This window comes from Chlorocebus sabaeus, chromosome 29 (genome assembly GCF_047675955.1).
Source record: "Chlorocebus sabaeus isolate Y175 chromosome 29, mChlSab1.0.hap1, whole genome shotgun sequence".
Lineage (NCBI taxonomy): Eukaryota > Metazoa > Chordata > Mammalia > Primates > Cercopithecidae > Chlorocebus > Chlorocebus sabaeus.
Genome location: NC_132932.1, coordinates 12,827,699 through 12,843,326, shown reverse-complemented (window position 1 = coordinate 12,843,326; position 15,628 = coordinate 12,827,699). Strand labels below are relative to the sequence as shown.

Genomic DNA, 15,628 nt, shown 5'->3' with positions numbered 1-15,628 from the left:
GAATTAGATACTCTAAAATAATATCATATACCATATAATCTAGGACTGAAGATTGTTTCAATTTTTTAATTGATGCTACCTATGTTTTACAAATATGCTAATAAGCATACACATCTTTTATAATAGAAAATTAGGTACTTTATCATTGTTCTAAAATGAGAAAAAAAAAATGATCCCATTGATTCCCATATCAAATTGTCTTTATTTTCTTGGTTCTTATTTTCTATTCCATAAACCTTGTAACAAACAGGCCCTTTGCTATGGGTTTGAGAACAGTATATTAATAAACAAATACAATATAAAATTGCCATTATTTAAAGTAATACATCTTGTAAGCTAAATGATTTTAGGAGATGAAATGTCAGGCCAGTCACCAGCTTAGAGACCAATACTTGTTAAATTTTAAGAAGTTAGGTTTAGAAGATTATTTTACGCAAAACATTTGTTCAATACCTTTTGTATTTTCTTGAGGCACAAAAGTACACACATTAGTAAGTGATTCGTGTCCTAATTTGTGTCCAACTTTTATTTTCTCAATGCTTTGGATTGTTCAGGTAGGCAAGAGGAGGTTGAAAACCAATTCTAAGGCACAGTGTTATGGCTCATACCTGTAATCCCAGCACTTTTGGAGGCCAAGGCGGAAGGATTGCTTGAGCCTAGGAGTTCAAGGCTAGCCTGGTCAACATAGTGAGACTCCATCTCTACAAAAAGAAGAAAACAAATTCTAGTTTTAGCTGTTACCTGATACCAGAAAAACTGATTTAAAAAAATTAAAATTGCTTATTTAGGGTTTTGTTTTGTTTTGTTTTTTAATTGAGACTGAGTCTTGCTCTGTCATCCAGGCTGGAGTGCAGTGGTGCAATCTCTGCTCACTACAACCTCTGCCTCCCAGGTTCAAGTGATTCTGGTGCCCCAGCCTCCCAAGTAGCTGGGACTACAGGCACATGCCACTACACCCGGCTAATATTTTTTGGTATTTTTAGTAGAGATGGGTTTTGCCATGTTGGTCAGGCTGTTCTCAAACTCCTGACCTCAGGTGAACCGCCTGCCTCGGCCTCCCAAAGTGCTGGGATTACAGGCGTGAGCCACCATGCCTAGCCTTAAGCAGTTATTAAAATGCATACCAAGTGCCAACTGATGCCTTCATGTGCAATGTCTCATTTAGTTTCTATGTAAATCTATGAAACAGGTCTTATGACCTGATTTTAAAGGTGAGGAAATTAAGGCCTGGATAATTTATAAAAAGATTATGTTTTTAAAAGATAATTTTTTTTTCTGTTGAATTGATGTTAATTGGGCCTTTTGTCTGATTTTCACTGATTTCAGGCACAGTGGATTGAAGGGGGGCTGAATCAGTCACATGGTGTTTGAGGACTCCCATTGTAAATCAGGGATTCTTGCAGCCTGCTTTTTCAGGTAAAAAACATTCCTTTGAATTTTGCTTTATGTTTAAAACAGAAATCATGTTATTCGCTTCTGATTTGGCTGCAGAGCATGCAGCAGCATGCCCTCCAGAAATATCAAAGAAGGAAAAGCCTCCTGCCATGGCAAACTGCCTCAGCTGCTCTCCGAAAATAGACCTCAGTTGACTGAGGTTATGTCAGGTTCTGCTCCATGTTCTGTCAGAGGAGTTTAGGGGTTATCTCTAGGATAGTATGTGCAACATCTTTTGTGCAAATATAAATGTGACACCATTCTACATTTTATAATTAAAGCATTTGAAAAGGCAGCTTTCTTTATGGAGTTGGAGGCATTTTTGTTTGTTTGTGGTGGGTTAGATCAGGGGTTCTCAACGAGGAGTCAGTTTTGTGCCCCTGCCAGGGGTCATTTGACAATGCCTGGAGAAATTTTTAGTTGTCACAACTGTGGTTGCAACTGGCGTCTAGTAGGTTGGGCCACAGGTGCTGCTAAACATCCCATGATGCACAGGACAGAGAATTATCCAGTCCAAAATGTCACATATGCTAAGGTTTAGAAACCCTGGATTAGGTTAAATTGCTTTAAAATGTAGCCCATGTTTGCAACCTGAACCTGTTTAAAAGTGTTTCTCCCTTCCAGCGCAAGCAGAGTTAATGTGATGTTGAATAATGTGGCTTTGTCTCAAGTCCTAAGTCTGATGAGATGATCAATGCCTCGGCTTCTTTCCTTGCTGTCTGTTATTGACTTTCTCTCCGCCTCTGGTATCCAAGCTCTTGTTGCTGGGGGATGTTCACAGCATAGTGCAGGAGATGAGGGAGAGCTGGACCCACTTCCCACCTCTTGAAATACAGCTTTAATTAGATAAGGAAAAATTATCTAATAAAAATCAATTCAACAGCAGGTCAACGAAGAGATTAAGGAGGCAGGAATAGATGAATTTGCCGATAAGAATTAGAAATATGATTTGAATATTTTTGGAGAAAATAATTTATGTAAAAATTCCTCTCAAGTCATTTAGAAATATGGTTGCTGCATTCCTAAGACTCCCACCCACCCTTCCCCCGCAAACATTGTGGGTGTTTTCCCTTGCATTCCATCTGTAATATTCAGTACACTAAGTGAAATACAGATGTGAGTGTGGTTATTTTGTGTCAATTTCAATCTGATTTCCCAAACCTTGTCTGCATTCTTGCATTAGTTAGCAAACTAATTTTCAAAGCTGTGTTTTATATGCCTGATGTATTTTAGCACTCTGCTTGGTTTTTGGCAACGCGAATGTGGGCAGAATATGATTCTTGCACTTAAGAAACTGATGCAGTCCAGTAGTAGAGAACAAGTTTTAAGGAAATATTCATAATTAATGGGGTTTCCAATTAATGCTCCATAGAGAGAGGGGGTCTGGAAATATGCATGGAGCAAATTCTGTTTAGGGAACTGGGAAAAATTTTATGCACAAGGTAATTAGGGAGTTAGGTATTTAAGGATGAATAGGAGTTTGACAAGCAGAGGAATAATAGAAAGAGGCCAGCAGGTATTAAAGACTATGGATGAATATGCTGTGGTAGGAATATTATGTGAACAGGGTTGAATGGGAGGAGATGAATCTGGATTTCATCCTTCAAAACATGGTGAACTCTTTGGGGGAAGAAGTATTGTCTGTCCCTGTGGTAGTGCCAGGAACACGGCATCTCATCCGTATCAGCACCAGAATGAACCTCAGCAGCAAAGGGCTGTAGAGCGTATGTTCTGAGTCTCTACGCAAAGAAATAATATGATTAAAGGTGAGGATCCCAGGGGAGTATAAATCAGAACAGCAGTAGGAAGTCTGCTTATAGGAAACTAATCTGGGCAGGATGTGACAAGGACCATGGCAGAAAGAAAGAAGGAGAGAGAAGGGATTCTGGAGATACTTGGCAGGTAAGTGTAATAGAATGTGATAAACAGAATAAATAGAAAAGTGATGTAAAGGGTAGATGAAATTGCCATTGTCTTGGGCAGGGCGGCCCAGGGGATGATACTGAAGTCATTTTATTCACAGTGTGTGCCTAGTATGCCTAGAACAACGTAACTTTCAGAATGTCATGTTTGGGGTAGTACCTTCGTATGCTGGGGTAAACACTGCTCTGGTTGAGAGTGGTCTGCTGAAAGATTTGCTGGTACACATAGTGATTTTCTCCTGTGCTTTGTCTCCAGGGACATTGGCTGCTGTCTTCTGACCACTCTGTGTGACTTTGGCATCTCCTGTGACCTCCCAGTATGGGTCTTGGTGTCATCCTGCCTCTCTGTCTTTCTGGCCCACCACCCCCAACTTGAATCTCAGGCTCCAACAGTTGCCTGACCCCCAGATTCTGATGACAGCCTACCTACTTGTTCTTCAGACCCTGACCAGACTCACTGCCCAGACACACCATACACGAGAACATGAAAGGGTGAGTGAATCTTTCATCATTTGATGACCAAGTTGGCATTCTTTTACATTCCAACCACCAGAGGAAGGTGTATTTTAACACAATTGCCCTCACATCCTCCTTAACAGGATTTACATAAGTTTATTAACACACATGTTTCCACAAAATCAAGTTTTGAGAACCATTTCTACACACTGATCTGGGACATTTTGGGGATATGAAATTAACTTTAGCACACACAGCAAGAAGAAAACCGAATAACAAATTCTACAAACACCAAATTTGCTGTGAAATTTACATTTCCGAATCTCTCAAGAAACAGTGAACAGCAGCAATTCTTACTGTTTTCACTTTTCCCCCCGTCTTCACATTTTTATGTTTGACAGTGCCAACATATTTTCTCGACATTTATTCTGAAAGGAATGTACTTCGTGAATTCCTTAAATGCAGGATGATTCTGATTTTATTTGCCTAACAACTCCTCCTTATGCGTGGGTTAGTATAACAGAATGCATTTGAGACCTGCTATACTATTTTAAATTAAGACATTTCATGTAGCACATAATATTTTAAAATGAAGAACATTGTCTGGGAAAGCACACAGGCGAAGGAGATCAGATTTGACCTCCCAGTCTGCTGTTTTCTTGATGCAAGATAAATTTAACTCCTCTGCGCTTCAGTCTATACAATCAGTTTTCCAGGGGCGCTGTGTGTATAAAACGAGGGAGTGTATTAAAAGTATCAGCGTGTAGTAGGTCCTTCAACAGAAGTTAGAGGTTCTAGCTTAAGGTCTGGCTTGTGTTCAATGAACACCAAACCACATAATTGCCCTTGCCCTCATCCTCTGTTAATGCATAAAGAATTTAACCTATTCAGTCAACTGGCACAATGTAGTAAAAAAGACACACACACACACAGACACACACTCATTTGTTCTAATGTTAGTCTTTTTATAAATGAAAGATGAGTAGACATGCAACCTAGGCAGTGTGAAGGACCGGGATTAGTAGTAAGTATTTCAGTCCATAGCCTACAAGGCAGAGTTGGGGCCAGGTTGTCTGGAAAGGGCAGCAACAGGGTAATGGACACACTCTATCTACTGTCAACCAATCTCTACACAGAACCAGGTTCATTTACATTTGCTCTTTATGACATCCTGCAAGAAGGTAGTACTAACTCAATTTATAGATACGGTAACACAAGGTCTGAGACTTTAAGTAACTTCCCAAGGTCACATGACCAGTAAGACTTGATACTGTGATTTAGTTTCAAATCTCTTATCTTTCCAATGTTCCATGCTGCTTCCTAGGGACTAGAATTGAGCCCATTGGCAGACACTGAGAAACATGTAAGAGTTTTGATAGCCCTTTCCCTGAAGGAAGCTGTCTGCATTAATATGTCAATAGGCAGGAGGACAGATTCAGTCATGGGGTGGTCAGTGTAAGTCTCCTGTAAGTTTCTTCCCACCATATCTAGGAATCTTCTGCAGCCTCTGACATTGTCCCCATGAGGTCTGCCCTGCTTCCAGCTCAGGAGGGGTCTGGGCTTTATCAGGTGGGTCAATGGCACTCAACTACCAAGGAAGGAATATTACAGAATGGGGTTGCCGCTTCCTAACTCTAACACTAAGTTTGCACTTACTAGAATTTTTTATGAGCAGTCTAGGCTGATCTGGTTAATGTTTATCTACCCCCTCATTCTAAGAGAGGATTTAGACAATTTTTGGAGTATAATAATGGAAATAACAGCAGGTTAAGTGGAGATAATGGGAAAATAAAATGAGTCAACACATCAAATGCATAACTCAAAGACTCACCATTGAACACCATGAATTTGGCAGAGATGGGTTCCAGGGACCTGCTGCTGAGAATTTTGGGCTGAAGTTAATGCCAGATGAGGCTCTGTTCTGAAGAGTTTTTTTTTATTTTTTATTTTTCTGAGACAGAGTCTCACTCTGTCACCCAGGCTGGAATGCAGGGGTGCGATCTCAGCTCACTGCAACTTCTCCCTCCCGGGTTCAAGTGATTCTTCTGCCTCAGCCTCCCAAGTAGCTGGGACTATAGGCGCGTGCCACCATGCCTGGCTAATTTTTGTATTTTTAGTAGAGACAGGATTTCACCATATTGGCCAGGCTGATCTCGAACTCCTGACCTTGTGATCTGCCCATCCTGGCCTCCCAAAGGTGCTGGGATTACAGGCGTGAGCCATCACGCCCAGTCCTCTGAAGACTTTTTACTTGCTTAGGACATCCTTGCAACAGGTCATTTTTTGTCTGCTGATACATGGTCTAGAGATTGAAATTTGCAGGATTCTGCCAGACTGTTATTTCTAATTGGCTTTATGGTGGAGGGTGTGTTGAGAGAGTAACGTCTAAGAAAGGCACAGGATGTTCTGCAGGTAGTCATTTATTGTATTGTTGTATTAGTACTCTGGCTGTGAAGCAAACTGCCCTGCTGTCCCAAAGAATAGCACTGTAGGCATAAAGCAGGGTCTGATTTATAGGGAGGTAGTCTATCTTAGTACTTAGGGACACAGATTATAGGTAGAGTAAGACAGATTGAATCATGGCTGTGCCACTTACTAGCTGAGCCACCTTGAGCAAGTGGTTTAATTTCACCATCTGGAAAACAGAGAGGTTCCTCATGTTATACCTTAATGTAACATTCTATAAAGAATACTTCAGTGTGAAAACACTGAAAATGCCTATTTTAAACACAATGAATACTAGAAAGTATAGATACATTTCCAGATACCCATTATCCAAAATTTGATTCATCCACACTGCCCAGAAATGGTTAAATATCAATTAATAAGTATGTCATTAGTAATAAAGAAACAATAACAGGCTTTGTCAATCATTCTTAACTTAAAAATACAGACTCCTGGCCTGATGTAAGAATAATGATGTTGAGGCAAAAAGACAAAAGCATCACCTGGAGAAAGGAGTGAATCAGACAATTTTTGGAGTACAATAATAGAAATAACAACAGGTTAGGTGGAGATAATGGGAAAATGAAATGAGTTGGGGTGGGAGTAGAAGGGAAGTCAGAGTGGTGGCAGATGCATATCTACCTCCTCCATCTTCCCCTTGGCATCCAGGAAGGTAGGTGCTGACAGAAGGTGATGAATTGCATTTTATTCTTTCTGAAGACTGCTTACTTTTGATATTTTTTTGAGGCAGAAAGGAATGAATGTAGCTTTAACCTCTTTGTACTATGAGTGTTCATGACCCTGGGATAATATTTGGAAAGTATGTTATACCAATGTATTTTTGTTCTCCATAAATTATGTTATCTAAAGGGCAACTCATTTACCCAAGACATTAATTTCTTCAGGGACACTTAGATCAGGAAGATCAGCATTCACTTTTTGGTTTCCAATAGATTTTGTTGAGTCTACATTGGAAACTAGGGTGTGTTGAAAGAGAAAATGTTTATCTTAATTCCACTCATACTTCTTAACATACCAAGAGCCAAGATACAGTATTGAAAGGAGAAAATATAAGTTTTAAGGGACTATCCTATTATATAGGAAATGGTTGGAGCCCTTGCACCATGGGAAGGAGGAGGCCAGCTAGTGGAGGCAAGAGTCAGAGAGAACTTGGGTGAAAATGCTTATGAGGTCACTCAGAGGGACCCAGGGACTCTTACCTGGAGGAAGGTGGGGCAGATAGATTGAGGAAAGAAGTAAAAGGTAAAGGATTGGAGGACAAGAGGGCGCTGATGCCCTACCACCTGTTCCCTTCCTCCTATTTGAATTCTGGGGGGACCACCTAGTGAGAGGGCTGCCGGTCAACATGCGACTGTGGCTCCCGTTGAATACAGTATGTTTGCGAAGGTTAGGCAGGGAGACCCAGAGCTAGTCCTCCTAGTTCCCATGACTTGTGTGTGATGCGTAAGAGGCCCATATCTGAGATCCTCAAGGTCAGTGGGCCTGCTAGATGAGAATGAAAAGTTTGTGTCCTCTATAGACAGTGTGCAATACAAATAAGGATTGATGCCATGACCCAGATTCCTTGAAAGGATGTCTTTCCAGGTTATTGTAAGGATTACTTTAGACACTGGATGTGTACGTGTAAGGACTACTTTGGACATCGTATGCCATGAGTTTAATACAGGGTGTTGAAGACAACAAATAGTCAATAAATGGCATCTCATATTATTGTTACTAACACATAGTGGTCGTTAATTTGGAAGTAGCAGTTGATTTGAAAAGTACCAGTGTGGGCCAGGCATGGTGGCTCATACCTGTAATCCCAGTACTTTGAGAGGCTGAGGTGGGTGGATCACTTGATCCCAGGAGTTCAATACCAGCCTAGGCAAGACGACAAAACTTTGTCTCTTCAAAAGATATAAAGATTATCCAGGCATGGTGGTGCACACCTGTAGTCCCAGCTACTTAGGAAGCTGAGTTGGGAGGATGGCTTGAGCCTGTTGGTCGTGGTTGTAGTGATCCATGATTGCGCCCTTGAACTCCAGCCTGGGATGACAGAGTGAGACCCTGCCTCAAAAAAAAAAAAAAAAAAAAGAAACAAGGAAAGTATGAGTGTGATTACTCGGGGAACATCATCTAGAAAAGTCTGAAAAATCTTGTGTTAAGAGCAATTCTGGTGTGGGTGTGGTTGCTTATAGGTGCAATAAAGGATGAGGGTGTGAGGCAGGCATTGTCTGGAATAAAGGCAGTGAAGTCTTCATGGGCACACCCATGAGGGTAAATGTGGCACCATATTCTAAGACAGAACAGGTCAGTGCAAACTCATGGGCATAGACCACCCTGGGTTGGCCCAAACTTGTCATATTATGGCAAGCTGGGAGTCAGTGGGACTACATCTTAGAAAAGGGACTGAGGTGGACGGAGAGATAGAGCTGATCCTCTTGCAAAATGGGTTTGTGGACCAAAAAAGCAAGTCTGATGGTACAAAGATAAAATAATCTTTTCTAGATCTGAGAGTAACTTGAGGAGAGAGACCCTATTTATCCAGACTTGTAGCCCCCAAAAGCTTCCACAATGCCTGATACATATTAGGCCTTCAATTAATGTTTGTTGAAGAAATGCTTATAGACAAAGATTTGGGCCCAATTTGATGGAGCAGGGCAGAAGATGCTTTGACAGTCTGATATGCTGGGGGTTAGCATCATGCTGAATGGGCTTATTCAGAAGATTTTGACTTTAAAACAAGGGCCAGGAGATCAAATATGGACTCCAGTGCTCTGTTACCATGTCATCTGTATACCGTGGATGTATTACATGAATAAGAAACTCAAAGAATCCTGGGATATTCCCATCAAAATTGAAGGGTGATTTATTTATTTATTTATTTATTTATTTATTTATTTATTTATTTATTTTGAGATGGTATTTTTGCTCTTGTTGCCCAGGCTGGAGTGCAGTGGCATGATTTCAGCTTACTGCAACCTCTGCCTCCTGGATTCAAGCAATTCTTCTGCCTCAGCCTCCCAAGTAGCTGGGATTACAGGTGCCTGCCACCATGCCTGGCTAATTTTTTTGTATTTTTAGTGGAGATGGGGTTTCACCATGTTGACCAGGCTGGTCTCGAGCTCCTGACCTCAGGTGATCTGCCCACCTCGAACTCCCAAAGTGCTGGGATTACAGGCGTGAGCCACTGTCAAGGGTGATTTTTTTTTGCTTTGTTTTGAGACAGAGTTTCACTCTTGTTGCCCAGGCTGGAGTACAATGTTGCCATCTTGGCTCATTGCAACCTCTGCCTCCTGGGTTCAAGCCATTCTCTTGACTCAGCCTCTCAGGTAGCTGGGATTACAGCCATGCACCACTATGCCTGGCTAATTTTTTTTTTTTTTGAGACAGTCTCGCTCTGTCGCCCAGGCTAGAGTGCAGTGGCGCGATCTTGGCTCACTACAAGCTCCGCCTCCCGGATTCACGCCGTTCTCCTGCCTCAGTCTCCCGAATAGCTGGGACTACAGACGCCTGCCACCACACCCGGCTAATTTTTTTTTTATATTTTTAGTAGAGACGGGGTTTCACCGTGTTAGCCAGGGTGGTCTCGATCTCCTGACCTCAGGTGATCCACCTGCCTCGGCCTCCCAAAGTGCTGGGATTACAGGCATCAGCCACCCCGCCTAGCCAAGGGTGATTTTTAATGTATTTCTTGGTAGATGGCCCAGTTCTGTGGAACAGAAATTCCAGCATCTGATCCTCTACTCCTGACAGATGTGACCTTAAAAAGAACTTAGAGATTTTAAAGTCTTACTGAGGATATAAAAAAAGTCTTTAAAATGAAAGATTAATTCATAGAATATGAGTTCCATTGTTTGGTTCACCTTGGTGCCTGGGAAATAGTAAGTTCTCAACAAGTATTCACTGAATTTAAATCATTTTTGTGGAGAATTCTGTTGCATCTGGTATGTGCTGGCCATTGTGCCAGCTGCAGACGTATCCCTTTCGATAGGGGGTGAGAGTCTAGTAGCGAAGACAGGAAAAAAGACAGTGACAGTATGGCATGGCACGTGTCATGACTGAATAATAAACAGGAGATTTTTATGAGAGCAACAGTCTTTCTCCATATCAGAGACCATCAAATGGTGGTCTATAGCTGGATGCTACCTGCACATGTATTTCATTTGATATTCTCTGGGTAGGCCAACCCCGAATTTAAGCATTTAAAAAAGTCTGTCATTAGCATTTACAAATAAGTACTGTTTTGTCACAGGATCTTTGGGGTGTTGCTTCACTGGCTGAAAACCTTTGTGGCTGGCAGCGCCTCTGCTTGGGTTTTACTTGAGTCCACTGGGCTTGTTCTGCCCACTTGGCCCGGCAGGCTGAGCTGGCCCAGCAGGCTGAGCTGGGCTCATGCTACCACCTGGATCCCCTACCTACCAAGGGCGAGCCAGGTGCAGAGCAGCAAGGGGTGTGTGAGTGAGTGAGTGTGGGGTCTGGCCACTGTGCACAGCCATACATGCTGACCACAGTGGGGTGGGCCTCTCCAGGCACCAGCACAAGTGCCGGCTCCAGCTCCATGTGAATCTGCAGCTGGACCAGATGTATCACAAACAGCTTCTGCTGTGGGCACCGGTGTCTGGGCAAGGGGAATGCAATGGCGCCTGAAAGCTTGGAGATGCCAGGAACTGCAGTACCCCAAAGACAGTGTTACAGCATGTCACAGCCCTGGCTTGGGGAGCCCCAAGGTCTGAGCTCCCAGAATGGCCTCAGCTCTTCTCTCCTTCTCATCACCTGCAGCGTGGTGAGCAGTGGGTGTGTTTCATCCCTGTTTGTGTTACAGCCCTTTCAGTCCTGCCATTTGGCAGCTCCTGAGTTCTTTTCCTTTGTCTGGGAAGAATGAGGTACATGGACAACTAGAGGGTGAGCAAGGTGGAGAGGAGCTTCGTTGAGCCACAGAACAGCTCTCAGGAGACCTGCAGTGGGTAGCTCCTTTCCGCAGGCAGGTCGTCCATCGAGTGTGTGAGTCTGACTGAGTCTGGGGGTTTTTATGTTCTCAGAATGGAGGAAATGCTGACTGGTCTATGGTTGGCCTGGAAAAAGCATCATCCAATTAGTCAAACCGTCATCAATGAAGTTCTCACTCTGGGCTGCAGTCTGCCTGGAGCTGGCAGCCTGGCCCCCAGGCTTCAGGCCATCTCTGGCTTGAAGATGGGGCTTCACTGGGGACCTGCCACTTCCTGCCTGGGAACCTGTCTGCTTCTTGCTGCCATCAACATGATATCCCCAGTGCCCAGGCTGTTCACCCTAATGGGTGCCTGCAGGCTAATGCCAAGCCACCCTCAGCCCCTGGCCTCCCTCTGGTGCTGGTTGGCACCCAATGTCCGGAGGGGACTGAGGCAGCAGGGGGCTGGTGTGTCATCACCACCCAGAGAGTGCACATGCCCAGCTGGGTTGGGACATTGCCCAGTCTCAGCCACAACTTTGCTCCACACTGCAGCACTAGAGTGGGCACCAGGAGCAGGGAGAGGCCAGGCAGCAGAAGCAGGCACTTTCAAACCTGTTGGCGGGTGAGGAAGGGGCTTCCTGGGCCCCAAGAGCTCAGGGATGCCCTAGTCCGGAGCTGAGGCTGGGTGGCTGCAGCTGTTGCCTGAAAGTGTGGGGCTCCTGTCCCGCTGGCTGGGGGGCAGGCTTCTGCCTGTTCTTGGCCCCTGCTGGATCCACAGAGCGCACAGCCCCGGCAGCGCCTCCCCCGCTGCAGCTGGCATCCTCACAGCAGCCGCTTCAGATGGGCCACTGCTGCCATCAGTTTTCCTGTGGAAATCTTTTAAATTTAATCAATGGTTTATGTTATCAGTAAGGCTTTTGGTCAGCAGTTGGCTATTAGTACTTAAGTTTTGGGGGAGTCAAAAGTTATATTCAGATTTTTGGCTTCAAGAGCTGTTGGCATTCCTAACCCCTGTGCTGTTCAACGTTCAACTGTACTGGATTTTCTTGAAAATTCTGAAATGCTGGAAACCCTGGGCCCAGATTTCTATGTGACAGCAATTTTGGGGCTGAGTGGCTTCATTTAGATGGGACATGTGCTCCCCATATTCTGCTCTCCCCTTAACACTGAGGTTGATGATAGTGAGGTAGTGCTGTTTCCATGTTGTAGAATTAACAGGAAGTTGAATTATTTCCCATTCTCATTTCAATCAAAACTGGAACAATGGAAGATACACTTAGGGCACCATGTTTTAAGCAAGAAAGGAAGAGGGCAAATTTCTTGTACATACAAAACACATTCCTAGGTGTTTAATGTGCAAACCAATTGTGTCTGTGCAAAGTGACATAATTTAAAACATCCTTCAGAAATAACCACATCAAGAACCATGGGCTACTCGAGTGAAAATAAAATTACTAAAATTTCGACAGGTTTTACATTTGAATAAAAATAAATTACAATGCTGTTAAATTCAGTAAGTGACAAAAATTGTCTGGGTATCACAGCTTTTAGGAGACAGTAAATGTATAAAAAAGGATTTTCTAGGTGCAGCAGAAAGTATGTATCTTGAATAGTCATAGAAACACAACCTCTCAGTGTTAAATGCTTGAGAACCATGGCCAACTTCATGGGCATGGGTCCATGCTAAAGATTTAACGGTCTGTGGTCGCTGTCTTAAAATTCTTAACAATTTTATCCTTGAATGAGTGATGTCTGATGGGACAATGGAGGATGCACCGGATTTGCAGCCTCAACATCCATGAGCAGTCCCTCTCTAGCATCTCTCTGCCTCTGTCCCTGGGAAGAGTTCTTGTCTACCTGCTGCCCATCTCCTGGTACCCCAGGACTTGTCCAGCTCTCCCTCCCCATCCCCACCTGTGATCGCTGCCGTTCTTTTCCCCTAGTAGGAACTAGGCATGGATGTGAGGAGGGTCAAGATTTAACACACATGTCCTGTGGCATTTCAGAGCAGGGTATCATGGCAGTTGTCTCCGTGCTGGGCTGCCAGTGCCATGGTATTTTTGATGGGTGGCTTGGCAGGGTTGAGACTCTTATCTACCCCATCTTGCTACCTACTATGTCTTGGCTTAGGGATAGCAGCACATTTGAGGGTTGCCTGTCTGCCATAAAGTAGATAGTGGGTAGTAAGAGAAGATGGCTGGCTCAGCTTCCTCACCCCTGGTTGGGACATGGTGTGCCGGTCCAGCCACTTAAGGGTGGAGGATTCTAGAAGTTGTTGCAGCATGTGTCAGGGTATACGTGGAATCACAGGGAGGGACTGGTGAGAGTCTGTTGTGATCATCTCCTCTTCCCTTATTGGTAAGAGAGGGATTTCTACCCGAGGGTTATAGGGATGTCAGAAAACAATGACACTAGACACGTGAGATCAACAGTAGTTTGTTGGTTACGTATGCTCACCACTCCAGGGAGGAGGAAATCGCAATGCCATGCAGGCCCCCTCCCCGGGGATTGCACTTGGGAACAGACTGAACAAACAAGGGCTACGGAATGCAGGCTTTGCAGTGATGAGAGGGTGAGGTAGTTGCTGGTCCCACGGAATGTGATTGGCTTGTTTGAATAGTTCTCTGGGCTGGCAGGAATTGAAACCTGCTACTCAAGGATACGCAGGCACTGTGCCTGGTCCCGTGATCAAGATGGTTGGTTGGGTGACCTTATTTCCAGGAGCAGAGAGGAGAAGGGAACTTTTGGTTAGGTCATCTGGGGCCCTCCTACCTTCAGGTATCAAGGCAGCACATAGTATTGAACCTTAGTTTTAGTCCTTACGCCACAGAGTCTGCACTTACTTCATGAGTATCCCTGTGCTTGAGTAAGCACAATATTAAATAACAAAAAACACTTTGATGGGTGTGTCTGGGGAGTGACAGAGAGAGACAGAGAGAGAGTGGTGAGAAAGGAAACAAGCTCTGCCTCTTGTTCATCTGGCCCAAAGGAGGTGGAAGGCTCTACCTGTTTGGTGACTTTAGAAGGTGAACCTGCAGCCCAGCCCCTTTCTCTTTCAATGTCTTTATACTGAATGGCCACAAGGAGCTCTTATTCTTCCTGGATCCTGCATTCCATGAGTCTTACAAGTAGTCCTCACCCCAATATGCTTTTAATGTCACTTTTTATCTGCTTTATGAACAAAGGACCTTGTATTTTCATTTTGCACTGAACTTCACAAATTCCATAGCCAATCCTGCTGAGAATTTAGAAGACAAGTGTGTGCACTAGTTACCTGAGGTCAGTGTCACTTACTTTTGCTTCTTACTTGATCCCACAGGTATTTGAGTTTGGGGCCATGTCATAGGATGCACCTTGAAATGAGCCACGAAATGTGCAGTCTAATGGTCTCTGTTGATCCATTTGCTGTCTGTGAAACTCCAGAAGTCAGGTAATTAACTATTTCTTCTGCAATACAGTGTCTTTATACTTAACAGTTATTCTAATTCTTTATATAACCATTAACATCTACATCTGAGTCATAAAGCATTGAAATGAACCCTTGGTTATTGTATTTTCAGCTAATAATTAATGCTATGCACCATGTGATCATAAACCTGCTCTCCTTTTTTTGCATTAATTGGTAACCTGGTCCAACCAGACTCTTAACACGATTGTCCCCGTGTGAGTTTAGTCATTATTTTGACTTCACTGATTATTGGCATTTATTACTTAAGAGCTAAGAAACAGCAACTAATTGAACATATTATGAAACATGTTTCCTCCTGCCTTTTCCAGGGTGGGAAAGCATGACTGCTTAATGGGCCACTGCTTATCCCCATTCAAATCCTGTGTGCACTGACTTTGTAGATTGCACCTCAGAAGACTTCTTATGTTTCGTTTCCCCACATTTTCTATGGACAAATTTCCATCAACTACATATACTGCTTTGCAGAAACGATCATCTCAAAATCTGAGGAAGAGTAGATAATTTTAGGAAGGGTGACAGAATGGGGAAAGCGGTAAACAGTATCTGAAGAAGTAGAAAATGACTTGAATTTTAGAATTGGGTTATGGTGGCCAGGCGCAGTGGCTCAAACCTGTCATCCCAGCACTTTGAAAGGCTGAGGTGGGTGGATCGTTTGAGGTCAGGAGTTCTAGACCAGTCTGGTCAACATGGTGAAACCTCATCTCCACTAAAAATACAAAAATTAGCTGAGTGTGGTGGCACATGCCTATATTCCCAGCTACTTGAGAGGCTGGAGAATCACTTGAATCTGGGAGGTAGAGGTTGCAGTGAGCCGAGTTGGCACCACTGTACTCCAGCCTGGGTGACAGAGGGAGACCCTGTTCTCCCCTACCCCAAAACAAGAGTTTTATGGCATTTAGAAGTCCATTTTGAATGATGTGGTAGAGTGGAAACCAGATTACAAGCAGGTGAGAAGTGAAAAGATGATGA

General features: G+C 43.6%; 1 long non-coding RNA gene across 1 annotated transcript; it reads left to right on the top strand.

Moving 5' to 3' along the window:
- Nucleotides 1-1,237: 1,237 nt before the first annotated feature.
- On the top strand, nucleotides 1,238-15,025 carry LOC119620284 (uncharacterized). The gene is made up of 3 exons (XR_005236811.2): nucleotides 1,238-1,416; nucleotides 3,613-3,848; nucleotides 14,510-15,025. It is a non-coding gene; the product is annotated as an uncharacterized lncRNA (long non-coding RNA).
- The last annotated feature ends 603 nt before the right edge of the window (nucleotides 15,026-15,628 follow it).